The sequence below is a fragment of the Podarcis melisellensis genome (assembly GCF_964234715.1).
Source record: "Podarcis melisellensis genome assembly, chromosome: 10".
Lineage (NCBI taxonomy): Eukaryota > Metazoa > Chordata > Lepidosauria > Squamata > Lacertidae > Podarcis > Podarcis melisellensis.
In genome coordinates, this window is record NC_138542.1 from 21673177 (window position 1) to 21687731 (window position 14555).

Consider the following 14555-nt stretch of genomic DNA (forward strand, 5'->3'; position numbering starts at 1 on the left):
AACAACTAATATTGCTTCCCCCTGATGATCCCAGTAACTGGCTTTAAGCACATGGGGATAAGGCAGCCCATAAGATGTACTTGGCCTAAGTTGGTCAGGGCAAGGCACACTAGTATAAGAACTTTGAACCTGGCTTGGTGGCAGATGAGAAACCACTGCAGTCTTTTAATACTGGCACCATGTTTGGGCAGTGGTCTTCTCACACCACCAGTCTAGCTGCTGTGTTCACTAGCTGAAGCTCTCAGACATAGCTGATCAGAATAGCCACTAAAACATAGCATGGAAAACCTCTCTAAGAGCTGCACATAGATACTTGGATGGTTCTAATGTTTGTTGTGGTGCACAGGTATATATCTCCAGAATAGGGTCCAGATGGTAGGGAGCACCATGTAGAGAAAGCTAAGCCCCTATGCACATGTACAAAGTCGCTGTCTTCCAGGGATTGGAGGGAAATTGCTAATCTCACCCAAAGTACCTATGTCATCATGACAATCTTTCTTCACAGGCTACGCAAAATGGAGTTGTATTACTATAAGGAATGCATTCCATCATCCTCAATTATGGAGGGAGTTTCATATGGTAAGTGCCGTCATGAGTATGTTTTTCATTTAACACAATGTCTAAATGGTTTTAATTTTTACTGAGGACATCGCTAAGAATTTTTTTTAACCGCTAGAGCACGGACGTGCTGTGAGAAATAATGAGATAGCATCCCTGGGGTTGCGTCATGTTAATAGTTTGAAATATTTGGTGGTCCAATTTCAGATCCAAGCAATAGATCATCTGCTGTAATTAAAGAGAGGAAGTAATAGATAAAATAGAACAGAAGAGAAAGAAGCTTTCTGGATTTATAAGTTGAAATCAATGTCTCAGCTGGAACTAAGGAAGAAATTGATTTATATGCTTATTTGGAAAGGCGATGAAAAAAGCAATACTAAGCCAGAAGGCATGGCCACATCCAAGTAGATCTCTTAGACATTTATTGTGTTGGTTTTTTAATTTTGAAAAAGTGTGAGACTTAATTGTATTTAATCTTTGCTAACGTTTTGCTAAACCATTATTGAGCTATGCACACATGCAACTTTCCCCTCAAAATGGAAGGTTTAGAACTACTTTTAACCAGGAAGAACTCCAAAGGAATTTCCATGTGCAAACTTGAATGAGATGCATATCCTCCCCCATCTATGGCAAGCTTTGCAAAAGGGAAGGGAAGAGGAAGTAGCTAAATATTGCACAGATATGCGCCAAGCAGTTAATTAAACTCCACAGTAGTTCAAATAGGTCTAAACCAGCCCAACAAGTTTGGGTGGGAAGGAAATAAGATTTTGAGAAACTATTTCTGTACAATAGAAGTAGAATAATAAGCTAGGTTTACCAATACTGAGCTAGATAGACCAATAGTCAAATTTAGCATAAGGCAGATTCTATGTTCCTATGAATCCCAGTGCTTGCTTCATGTTATTCTCAGAGGGTAGGAGATCAATAAGAGTCAAATCAGTCCTGATAATGTCTGAGCACCAATTGACAGAAGGTCAAGGAACCTAGATGATAGAGCTGCTTTCAAATGAACAGTCCCTTGTGCACTTTTATGGTAGAATTGCAAAATTGGGTTCATCAGGATTTTTTATTCCCCCAAGAAAAATTATCAGGCAAGACACTGTCAATGTGGCTAGTAACTCCAGGATAATCCTGAGATGAGAAAGACATGAAAGAGTTTGAAAGAGTGGCTGGGGCAGCCAGATGGGTGATGGTTGTTGTTGTTAAAACTAAGAAAATGCCTTTTGAAAAATATTGCTGATCTTATAGAAACATTCTGAGCTTCTGTTGAAATCCTTTGTTGTTTTGTCTCAGGAAGAACCCACAAATGCACTTTTGGCAACATTTAGTGGTAACTTGAATTGAAACTGTTTTCTTCAGTCTTGGGCCCCTAGGTGTTGTTGGGCTCCAACACCCATCATTCCTGACAATTGTCTAAGCTGGCAGAAATGATGGAAGTTGTAGTTCATCAACATGTGGGGACCTAAGTTTGAAGTTTGAACAGTGACTGCAGGGAAGTGCAGCTTTCGTACTTTTTCATAGCAGGGGCAGTGATGTCTTCTGCTGGAACGGCATTCACCAGGTCAGTGGAGGAGAGGGTTGACCAGGCACATGGCCTCTTTGTAGGAATAGGCCAGGCTTCCTCAGCCTCAGCCCTCCAGATGTTTTTGGCCTACAACTCCCATGATCCCTAGCTAGCAGGACCAGTGGTCAGGGGTGATGGGAATTGTAGTCTCAAAACATCTGGAGGGCTGAGGTTGAGGAAGCATGGAATAGGCTAATCTATCAATTTCAGTATCTCTTTGTTTCTCATTTTTCCACTCTTAAATTCAGTTGTCCACATTTTTCAGTTCACTTATTTTTTTAATCTACATTTTAGTGCAAATTTTCCTGAGTATAAAGTTTGCATGCAATTTTGCCTAGTACCGTGGAACGTTGGTTTTTGAACTGCTCGGCAGCTGAACATTTTGTTTTTCCCCAAAACAAATTATTGCTTTTCACAAAAGTATAAACACTCAAACAAATAAACAAACAAACATAAATCATAAAACTAATCTTATTAACATTGTTAAATGACTTTCTTGCATCCCCCTAGTTGAATTTCAATGCATATCATTTTAATGGTTTTCCAAATCAAAATTCTTAGTAACTTAACTTAATCACTTAACATCTTTCTTTCTTATCAATTCAGCTTTAAACATATTAATTCATCTCATTACATATTTAAATCCTAAGCCTATCTGATAATTGCTGCCGAACGTTTTGGAAGCCAATGCCGGAAACCTGGAAGTAACCGCTTCCATTTTTAAACGAGCCTCAGAAGAAGAAGAGGAGGAGGAGTTTGGATTTGATATCCCGCTTTATCACTACCCTAAGGAGTCTCAAAGCGGCTAACAATCTCCTTTCCTTTCCTTCCCCAAAACAAACACTCTGTGAGGTGAGTGGGGCTGAGAGACTTCAGAGAAGTGTGACTAGCCCAAGGTCACCCAGCAGCTGTATATGGAGGAGCAGAGACGCGAACCCGGTTCACCAGATTACGAGTCTACTACTGGCTCAGAAGCCAAACGGCTTCTGAGGAGCATTTCTATTTCCCCCCCATTGAACTTGCCAACGGCCCTTTGCACCTTGGTTGTCAAACGGTCTTCCAGAATGGATTACATTCGACAACCAAGGTTCCACTGTATACACATCTGTGCAAAATATTTCCCCTGAATATGTTGCATTTATGTATGCTATTTTAATGAATATATGCATTTTAATGCACACTTGACCCTAGTGTATGCATTTTTGTATACATGGCTTGGCTGAAGAACTGCACTGCAAAATTCAAAGGATGGTTGTGTTTTGGTTCATGTACTGTTTGGAAGGTGTGACCTTTAATCAAATTTCTCCCTGGTCTCTGGACCTTTGTGAAGTTGGTTAGGCTAAGACTCAGGGTAACCCAGGAAACATCATGGCTGATCAGAGATGTGAAACCTGCTCTTCCCACCCCAAGTCCAACATGCTAATCAATATTCTACTATTGCCAGCTCACTATTCTCTCACTGTCAGCTGGTCTTAATAAATTAGATTCTTCTTGGGGGTTTGGCTGTGAGAATCTGTCATGATTCTCCTGCACTAAACATTCACCAATACACTGATTAATTGGGCTTAAGTGAAAGATTGGACCCCTTTTAGAAGATGGAGCCATGAAATGGATAAAGGTGGAAGATAAATTTATGGTGCTTGTATACAATCCCTCTGCCCCAGTATGGTTCAGAATATTACTCTGACTCTAGTTATTTAAACTTTGTAACTTCTGGCCTCAAATGAGCAGCAACTAAAAAGCATTATCAGAGTTAAATGATGCCAGTTTGACAAATTGGCTATGAAGAGCAATATCCTGCCAGTAACATTATTTGACTTTTAGGAAGGAGCGTCTCCACCCCCGTTGTTCTGCCCAGACGCTGAGGTCCAGCACTGAGGGCCTTCTGGCGGTTCCCTCACTGTGAGAAGCCAAGTTACAGGGAAGCAGGCAGAGGGCCTTCTCGGTAGTGGCACCCGCCCTGTGGAACGCATAATGATAATTAATACCTGGCTCAGGGTGGCTAACACCAGATAAAAACAATTGATTAAAATACAACTTAAAAACAAGCTTAAGTACAACATTAAAATGCAGCCTCATTTCAGCAGAAATGAGAACAACTACTACCAGACTTTTAGAAGACATCTGAAGGCAGCCCTGTTTAGGGAAGCTTCTAATGTTTGATGCATTACTGTATTTTGATATTTTGTTGGAAGCCGCTCAGAGTGGCTGTGGAAGTCCTGCCAGATGGGTGGGGTATGAAGAAGAAGAATAAGTGTCTTTAACTGGATCTCATTCCTTTTTTCCAACAAATAATTGGACTGAAGTACAAGTTGTCCTTTCTCATTCAGACTACTGGCAATAGTCATGCAGCGGTGACAAAAACAATCAGTTGAGATCACAGCTCTGTGAGATTTTAGAGGGAAATTGTTATGTACTGAGTTGAATAGGATCCAAAATGCAGCAGTCCGATTGGTCCTAGAACAATAGGATTCAGAATGCAGCAGTCTGATTGGTCCCAGAGCAATGAAGCAGTCTGATTGGTCTGCAGGAGCCACCCAACCCGGCTCCAGATGGAAGTGAATCCACAACCTGATTGGCCTACAGGAGAATTCCGGAATTAGCCAATCACGTGGGGCCCATTGTGTAAATAATGTATATAAAGCAGATACGTTGAGGGGATTTTCATTCCTCCTCACCACTATGAGCTGAATAAAGAGCATGAAATCCACTCTCAACTCTGAGTATATTTCAGAAATATTAATGAGTATGAAAATAATTGTGCTTAACAAGAGAGGGAAATATTTGTCAGGCACTCGTTCCTGCAAACCGCTGCTTCCATCCCAAGTTAACAGCTATTTCATAGAATCATAGAACTGTAGAGTTGGAAGGAAACCCAAGGCTGCTCTTGTCCAGCTCCCTGCAATGCAGGAATCTCAGCTAAAGCATCTATGAGAGGCGGCCATTCAACCTCTGCTTAACAACCTCCAATTTCAGCTCTCATCTAATCAAATTTCAGTACTTCGCCCACTCAGTTCCAGGACCTTTTCATGGTTCTCGTCCAGAAATCGTTGGGCGCAATGCACAAGACTCACAACTTGCATTGTGATATATACATATTCCAAAAATCATATCACATACTTCCCATAGCTGTCAACGTTTCGCTTTTTTTAGGGGAAATTCCCTTATTCCTAATAGGATTCCTTGCAAGAAAAGGGAAAAGTTGACAGCTATGCATACTTTCTTATCTTATCTTCCATCAACCACATCTGAAGATTTTTCAATCTTTATCACTTCATCTACATTTCTTAATTTCTCTATTGCTTTTAATTATCCTTAACTAATAACTCTCTTCATAATATTCACTGCAATACTTCGCATAGTCCTCCTTACAAAACTTCTTGAAGTCCTACTAGCGTAATCTGTTTACTACAATTGTTTTTCAAATAGTTCAAATATTTACTCCAGTCCTCTAAGAATCTCTAGTCCTGCAGGTTTCGGATCCTTCCTGTCAACTTATCTAATTCTGCATAGTCCATTAATTTTTTCTGCCAACGACTTGCATTGATAAGGGTTTTTTGAAAAGCATGCATAGTAACTGGTACACAAATATATAAAATCCAGCTCTTGCTGAGAGATGCAGCAATATCTACGTTGCACAGGAGTAGTCATAGGACTTCGGGAGCCATGTGAATGAATGCAATTCACATTTAAGGGCATATAGTGGAGTGTCTGCCCATGTAGCCCTTACAGATCTCCATGAACATCTGTGTGCTTCAGGTTGTATCCAGCTAAGTTCTACCCACTGAAATTAATGACCCCAATTTGGCCATGCCCATCATTTTGAATGAGTCTACTTTACTAGGACTAATGCTGAATACAACCTACAAATTGGCTTGTCTGCATGCAGCTTCTTCCTGTCTCTACTTACGTATATGAAATTTGAGTGTCTCAATCTGCCTTGTTTCCTGTACACAGCAGGGTCTGGGTAAGTTTCTACACACGGAACAGATGTTTCCTATCTGTAAGGTTTTAAATGCTCCAGGTGGATGTAGCACATAAGATCATTAGCATATATACTATGAAATGACACAATTATTCATATTTGTAATGTATAGGGGACTTGTGAACCACCACTGATTTTGATTCCTCCAGACTCAATGCAATACCACGGAGACAAATGTTCCCTGTGTCACCGTCAATTCCGTTCAGCAGGGGGGTTTTGAGTTTCTACCAGCCCCTTTATATGAGTGTTTCTCTGGATGGAACCTATTATATAACCCTCCAACATTTCTGCAATGAAAATAGGAATGTCTATTATTATTATTATTATTATTATTATTATTATTATTATTATTATTCCCCACCCATTTGACTGGGCTGCCCTAGCAACTCCTATCATAAAAAACGACAAAACATTTTAAAAAACCCTTTCCTATACAGGGCTGCCTTCAGATATCTTGTACAGTTAGGTCGTATACTTACTTCACATGCAGCTGCTGGGTGACCTTGGGCCAGTCACACTTCTCTGAAGTCTCTCAGCCCCACTCACCTCACAGAGTGCTTGTTGTGGGGGAGGAAGGGAAAGGAGAAAGTTAGTTGCTTTGAGGCTCCTTAGGGTAGTGATAAAGCGAGATATCAAATCCAAACTCCTCCTCCTCCTCCTCTTCTTCTTCTTCTTCTTCTTATCTACTTCGCTCAGGGTCGCATAACTCCATACCCTCCAGCATTTCTCCGATGAAAATAGGGAAGTCCTAAAGAAAAGCGGGACATTTCAGAATCAAATCAGAAACCAGGATATCTTCTATAAATCTAGGACTGTCCCTGGAAAATAGGGACACTAGGAAAGTCTGGAATGCTCCCAAATCTTTGGGAAATCTTCCCAGGAAAGTTCTTAGTAAAGGGAAAGTAAACTTTCTCTACATACACTACAGTGTAGAAGAACATGGTTAGCAGATTCCATTGCCACCCAAACATAACTGTTCATTAACTGTCTTGTGGAGGCCCTTTCTGTGATTTCCCTTTAGTCTGTCAAAAAACTATTCCTAAGCCAGCCTTCGCCAACTGGTGCTTTCCAGATGTTTTGGACCACAACACTCAACAGCCTCAGCCAGCACAGCTGTATGATGGGAGCGTGCTTATGCAGTTTGGGACTGTTAGGAGTTTAGTTCAAAAAAATGCAAATGAAGTACCGTGGTACCTCAGGTTACAGACGCTTCAGGTTACAGACGCCGCTAACCCAGAAATAATACCTCAGGTTAAGAACTTTGCTTCAGGATGAGTACAGAAATTGTGAGGAGGCGGTGCAGTGGCAGTGGGAGGCCCCATTAGCTAAAGTGGTACCTCAGGTTAAGAACAGTTTCAGGTTAAGAACGGACCTCCAGAATGAATTAAGTTCTTAACCTGAGGTACCACTGTATTGGAATTGCTGTGAAAGTAGCATGACAACTCTTTAAAGGTAGCTTGAATATCTAGAGTCTCAAACACGAACCCAAGGCAATTCACTATATTTATACCACAGAGCAAGGATGTTTCATTCTTGGCTCTTTCTGTCACTGCCAGTGACACATTAGAATATCTGCCACTTTCAAGGAACCTAGTGTTACCTCATTAAGTCTGAGGAGCTAAAAATGGTTTGAAAAACCAAGGAGAAAAAAATAACATCTCTTCCCCACAACCATATACTGTTGCTCCTCCAGCAAAGTCAGGCTTCTCCATATAAACTGAACACACAAAAATATTTGACTGGGTACAATGTACTAATTAAACAAGGTTTCATGGATTTGACAACTTGCATTGGTTTATAAAGAAACTGAAATGTGATGCTTTTGCACTGCGGCCTATAGTAGGACATGGGGAAGAACACAGGGAGTTGCTTCATACTGAGATAAACCTTTGGTCAAAGTAACTCAGCATTGTCTACACCAGTGGTTTTCAACCTAGCCAGCCAGTCCAACAGCACTTGTTGTTGGGAATGATCAGACAAGTGGAATCTCCAGGCAGTGGCGTAGTGTGAGTTACCAGCACCTGGGGCTGCTTGGAGGACGGTGGGTGTGAGGGAGGGAAACAGATGGAGTACGCATGCACATTCAATTGCCTAATGGCATCCACATCCTCCAGGAGATTTCAATTCTGTTCTCTGGAGAGGTCACTTCCTGGTTTGCATGGAAAAGCTGTTTTTCAACTGATGAAAGTGTGCAGCTGTATTGAGGCAGCACCGGTTGTTGAATGTTTGCACCCCTAATAATTTTGCACCCGGGCCAACCGCCTCTGTGGCCTCCACTATGCCACTGTCTCCAGGTAGGGTTTGGAAAGAAACTGTCATTCAGTGTAGAAAATAGTGATGAACCCATAATAATAATAATAATAATAATAATAATTCCCCAGCCACTCTGGGCGGCTTACAAAAAAATATTAAAATACTATAATACATCAAACATTAAAAGCTTCCCTAAACAGGGCAGCCTTCAGATGTCTTCTAAAAGTCTGGTAGTTGTTGTTCTCTTTGACATCTGGGGGGAGGGCGTTCCACAGGGAAGGCGCCACTACCGAGAAGGCCCTCTGCCTGGTTCCCTGTAACTTGGCTTCTCGCAGTGAGGGAACCACCAGAAGGCCGTCGGTGCTGCACCTCAGTGTCCGGGTAGAACGATGGGGGTGGAGATGCTTTATGGTCCCATAAAGCAGCTTTTTATTTCACTGTGCAACCTGGAAGTAAAGTGAGGTGTCCATGGAGAAAGAGATCACTCTCTTCTACCAATGGCATTCTCTGTGTTTCTGCGTTGAGAAAGGAAGTGTCTTTCTCAGTGCACAGCAGTGAAGCCAAGTGAGTGCATGTAAAGTCCTAATAATCGAACCATCACTCTATTTCTCCTCCTTCATGTGTTTCCGTTCTTATCCCTTTCTCTTCCCTCAAAACTGGCTTTCTTGGCTATGGGTATACAAAGAGAAAACCCAATTACTTCCACCATTGATCTTGGTAGTTCAGTGTTAATTAGCTTCTGTAACCCCAGCCATTAACGAAATGATTCAGAGTTTCTTCTCTGCGTCACAGTGAATGAGGTCTGAAGGTCATACAGAAGATGGCTTGAGCTGTTTTCTTCCATAGCTCCCTTGGTTTCACCTTCAGCACACACTGGAATGTGCCACAATGGCAGGGGAACAAACTTGAATCAGGAACAAAGGTCAAGGGCATTTTTTTGCTGGCAGAAATGCGATTCGATTCTTCAGTGTGGTTCTATCCTTTATAAAGACATGGGTTTTTTTTAATCACCGTTTGTCTTTTGATAGCCCTCTGTCTTCAACAGCATGGTAACTTTTCATGGCTTGGAGAAACCCTTGAATTCCTTGATGGGAGAAAGATGGCAGATAAATTGGGGGTTGGGGAAGAATAGGCAGGAATTCCTCAGCTCTTGTAAATCTCACTTATGCTTAACTCAACAGATCCATTTTCTTTGGGGATGTCCCAGTTATAACACAGAATATGGTTAGACTTTTAAGTGCCCCTTACCCCTCTTGGGGGAGACGCGGGTGGCGCTGTGGGTTAAACCACAGAGCCTAGGACTTGCCGATCAGAAGGTCGGCGGTTCAAATCCCCACGATGGGGTGAGCTCCCGTTGCTCAGTCCCTGCTCTTGCCAACGTAGCAGTTCGAAAGCATGTCAAAGTGCAAGTAGATCAATAGGTACCGCTCCGGCGGGAAGGTAAACAGTGTTTCCATGTGCTGCTCTGGTTCGCCAGAAGCGGCTTAGTCATGCTGGCCACATGACCCGGAAGCTGCACGCCGGCTCCCTCAGCCAATAAAGCGAAATGAGCGCCGCAAGCCCAGAGTCGGTCACAACTGGACCTTTCCCCTCCAAAGCATGGAGAACAATGGGGTCCAGATAACTGGCATGCTTTAGAGCAGCGGTTCTCAACCTGTGGGTCCCCAGATGTTGTTGGACTACAACTCCCATCATCCCTGAGCTCTGGTCTTGCTAGCTAGGGGTGATGGGAGTTGTAGTCCAACAACATCTGGGGACCCACAGGTTGAGAACCGCTGCTTTAGAGGGAGTGGAGCCACTGAGTGTAGCTCCATTCTGCCCCTTAACTGTATTGCTCAGTGGTGGTGTGAGGACTATTATGGCTCAGTAGTACAGCACCAGTACAGTCCTGGGCATCTCTATCAAACAAGGCTCAGGCAGCTAGGAAGTGATGGGAGAAGCATTTGCTACAGAGCCACTTACTGGCAAAACCTGATTAGAATAAACTATCTTCCTAGGTTCCCTTTTGAGTATTCACACTACTGTATGCTGCTGAACAAAACAAAGCCACCAATGTACAGTGGTACCTCGGGTTAAGTACTTAATTCGTTCCAGAGGTCTGTTCTTAACCTGAAACTGTTCTTAACCTGAAGCACCACTTTACCTAATGGGGCCTCCTGCTGCCGCCACACTGCCGGAGCACGATTTCTGTTCTCATCCTGAAGCAAAGTTCTTAACCTGAGGTACTATTTCTGGGTTAGCGGCATCTGTAACCTGAAGCATCTGTAACCCGAGGTACCACTGTAAACTCTTTCAAAAAGACAGCACAGGCTAGTTGGCAATTATGACATCATCTGGCCACAAGAGACCTTCCTCCCTAAACCAATTTGTTAGCTGACTTTATGCTCTGAGGCACGTCTAATGTAGCGATGGATGTTCTCATTATTCCTTAAAAGCCGACTCTAATAGGTTGGAATTTTACTAAATTATTTGGCCTTAACAGTGTTTTGCGGTAATGAGTTCTCCAAGTTAATTAAGGGTTAATTAGTAATCTAGTAATTAATAATTCAGGGCTGCCTAAGCTGTGCTTACCAATAGTCTTGACTTTCCTTTGCACATTGAGGAGGCTAATTTGACGCCTGATTCTTCATTTGCCCTTTACGTTCTTGATGTTATAGGTGCGTTTCTTTTTGATTTAAAGACACTTGCAAAACATCTTACTTCCAAAGCATCACACGATATAAATTAGCAATATTATGACCCCATAATAATTAATACCTTTGTGCAGAATGATTTAAGAAACTCATATGCACTTTTGCACAAAGGGGATTCAATGCAGTAAGAACTAGCTTATAATCTAATACTCTAAGCACACTTATTAGGGAACAGGTCAGATCTGCACCATACATTTAAAGCACTCTTATACCACTTTCACAGCCATGGCTTCCATGAAAGAATCCTAGGAACTGCAGGCTGATCTGAAGAGCTAAACAATTTTGATTAGTTCAGAATGATGACACTGGGTTGCAACTGCTAAGATTGCTGTGATCCTTTGGTTAGTGAAATGAAATCATGTGTAATCTGGAAATGTTTAAGAAACATTGTGTTGGATGCGGTTCTTTGCAGCCTCCTTATTTCTGAGGCTGTTCCTAGGTACATTTGCATTTCAATAAAGGGAATTTATTGCATTAATTTTCCCTGGGAGCCTGCATCCTTTTGGGTTTCTGGGTAGAATACCTCCAGTCTAGGAACCCCATTTAAATTTAACAGTCTGGCATTGGGTCAATGCTAATTACGAACAGCTTCAGTAACAGCAGTTTTGCACATGAATCATAGTTGATGCAAGTCATTGCGAACTGTTTGGTTTCCAAAGACTTGTTTTATTAACTTTGCTAATGTCTTTACAATCACAGGGTTGCAATGAAACAGGTTATTGTTGTTGTTGTTTAGTCGTTTAGTCATGCCCGACTCTTTGTGACCCCATGGATCAGAGCACGCCAGGCACTCCTGTCTTCCACTGCCTCCTGCAGATTGGTCAAACTTATGCTGGTAACTTCGAGAACACTATCCAACCATCTCGTCCTCTGTCGTCCCCTTCTCCTTGTGCCCTCCATCTTTCCCAACATCAGGGTCTTTTCCAGGGAGTCTTCTCTTCTCATGAGGTGGCCAAAGTACTGGAGCCTCAGCTTCAGGATCTGTCCTTCCAGTGAGCACTTAGGGCTGATTTCCTTAAGAATGGTTAGGTTTGATCTTCTTGCAGTCCATGGGACTCTCAAGAGTCTCCTCCAGCACCATAATTCAAAGGCATCAATTCTTCGGCAATCAGCCTTCTTTATGGTCCAGCTCTCACTTCCATACACCACTACTGGGGAAACCATAGCTTTAACTATACAGACCTTTGTTGGCAAGGTGATGTCTCTGCTTTTTAAGATGCTGTCTATGTTTGTCATTGCTTTTCTCCCAAAAAGCAGGCGCCTTTTAATTTCGTGGCTGCTGTCTGCAGTGATCACGGAGCCCAAGAAAGTAAAATCTCTCACTGCCTCCATTTCTTCCCCTTCTATTTGCCAGGAGGTGATGGGACCAGTGGCCATGATCTTCGTTTTTTTGATGTTGAGCTTCAGACCATATTTTGCGCTCTCCTCTTTCACCCACAATAAAAGGTTCTTTAATTCCTCCTCACTTTCTGCCATCAAGATTGTGTCATCTGCATATCTGAGGTTGTTGATATGAAAAAGGTACCAAACTCACCGGCCACAAAACTGTGGTTACACAGTGACAACTGCATTCCAGTTAAGGAAACAGAGTGTGCGATCTGCCATTATAGAAGGAGCAGAAAGCGTCAAAGCCCAGCGAGATTGAATCAGACAATGCCAGTTGCTGCTCAAGAAAGGTTGGAGTCCCACAAATTTGTTGCAGCCCTCATGCCTTTTCTGGAAGTGAAGCAGGGAAAAAGGTCAGCTGGCAAAGGCATCAGTAGCGAATTTTAAGTATTGAATGGAGAAAATTGCAAAGGAGTTGTGGGACACATAACTGCCATCAGGTTGTGATTTAATGGTTGCCGACACACTTTTATCATCTGAAATGCCTTGCAATGTTCTAGAGAGTTGCCAGCCCCAAGGCCAGGCTTTGAGAAAAGGAGCATAGGGAAAGCATGTTCCGTGTCTTCGCTTTTGTGCCCTCCCAAAGGCAGGCAGAATGGCACTAACATTGTACTCTTTTTGGCTAAGACGTTTTTATTTGCTCAGGCTGTTAAAATTGATGTGCGCTATGTTGTTTTATTGCAGAGTGGGGAACTTTCTTCAGCCCGTCTTGCCACCGTCTTAATCACAGACTCCCTTCCCCCTATTTAACATGTTAAAATAATCATACATGTTTATTATAGGATATTATTTGGCTCTTAATTTTACTATGCATTCAACGTAATGGGTTGTTGGGACCTGAATGGTAAATGGTGAACCTGTGAAGTAATTATAAAAAAGCAATGTATTATACTGAATGAATCAACAATTTAGTAATTAAGCAAACTTCAGCATCGTTTTCCTTAATTAATGACTCTATAATGTGGCAGAGTTGGGTTATCTTCTCTGTTCCCAGAGCTCACGTGAACTTTTTTACCAAGTGGAGCACTTTCACTGAGTAGATTTAAACCAATCGGTTGTGAGTAGCTAAGTACACATCAAGTTAAAAACATCCCACTCATTTGGAATTCTGTATTGCAGTTAATTAGAGCCAGAGAAAGACCAAAAGCAGAATCTTAAATTGGTCTCTGTTGCATTCTACTGTGAGAAGGATGGCAATGAATCCTTGGACCTGCTCAGACTCCTCCAGGGCACAATGTGTACCAAAATAAATAAATAAATAAATCCCATAAGAACAAATCTTGAGAGTCTAAACCCACTGAACCCTCACTAATTAAATCTTCAGGCTACATTCTCGACCAAACCAAATCGCCACTCAAATGCACTCTTTCAACCATTTTGTTGTGTTTTTTTTAAGTACAAAGTCAATGTTTAGTGAAAATCTAAGAATGCTCTGATCCCAACAAGGCAAAAAAAAGCTCTCTCCCCTTTTCCATAAACTGCTAAGCTAAACAAAAAAAGAACGCCAGAAATTAAAATGCATGTCTATTAATTTACAGGCACGAAAGCAAGCCACACAGAAAACGATAAAATGATGGAAATCAAGATGCCTGTTTCTAGAATCATCTCGCTGATCCTGCTTGAAAGAGAATGCTGGACTATACAGTCCCTGCGTAATGATTATTTTCTTAACATGAACATTTGATAAAGCAGTAACTACAAAATGGAATCGAGTTCTACAGTCCGTTGGCTATAATTGCAGTGTGTATGACCAAATACATAATTACTAATTTCAATAGGAGGTGAGCGTGATCAGTTTTTCATTTAGAAAACTTCACTGTGAAGGTATGGTTTCTACAGACAAACCCCGCAACCGCTGCATATGTCAATATTTTCACTAAGTACTACATTTCCAATATTCCATGCTGGTAGCAGCGCTGACTCTCTTGTTTGCCAAAGGCTGCAGTAATCTTAAGATATCCTAGTAGGATAAGTCAAGATACTGAAATGTCTTCCCACACGCTTGAGTTTTTGGTGTGAGTCCATAAAACTGAGGTGCAAAACTTGCAGTCCTAATTTCACGAGCCCTCAAGTCACTTTCCGCTCCAGGCCTACCTGCCACTGGAATGTGGCCTCT

At 42.0% G+C, this 14555-nt stretch overlaps 1 long non-coding RNA gene across 1 annotated transcript in view; it reads right to left on the minus strand.

The window, feature by feature from the left end:
* Nucleotides 1-6802: 6802 nt before the first annotated feature.
* LOC309379683 overlaps nt 6803-14555 on the minus strand; it is a 194985-nt gene continuing 187232 nt past the window's right edge. Inside the window, exon 3 of the long non-coding RNA XR_014172595.1 lies at nt 6803-6855. This is a non-coding gene — a long non-coding RNA (uncharacterized lncRNA). The remainder of the gene's footprint in view (nt 6856-14555) is intronic.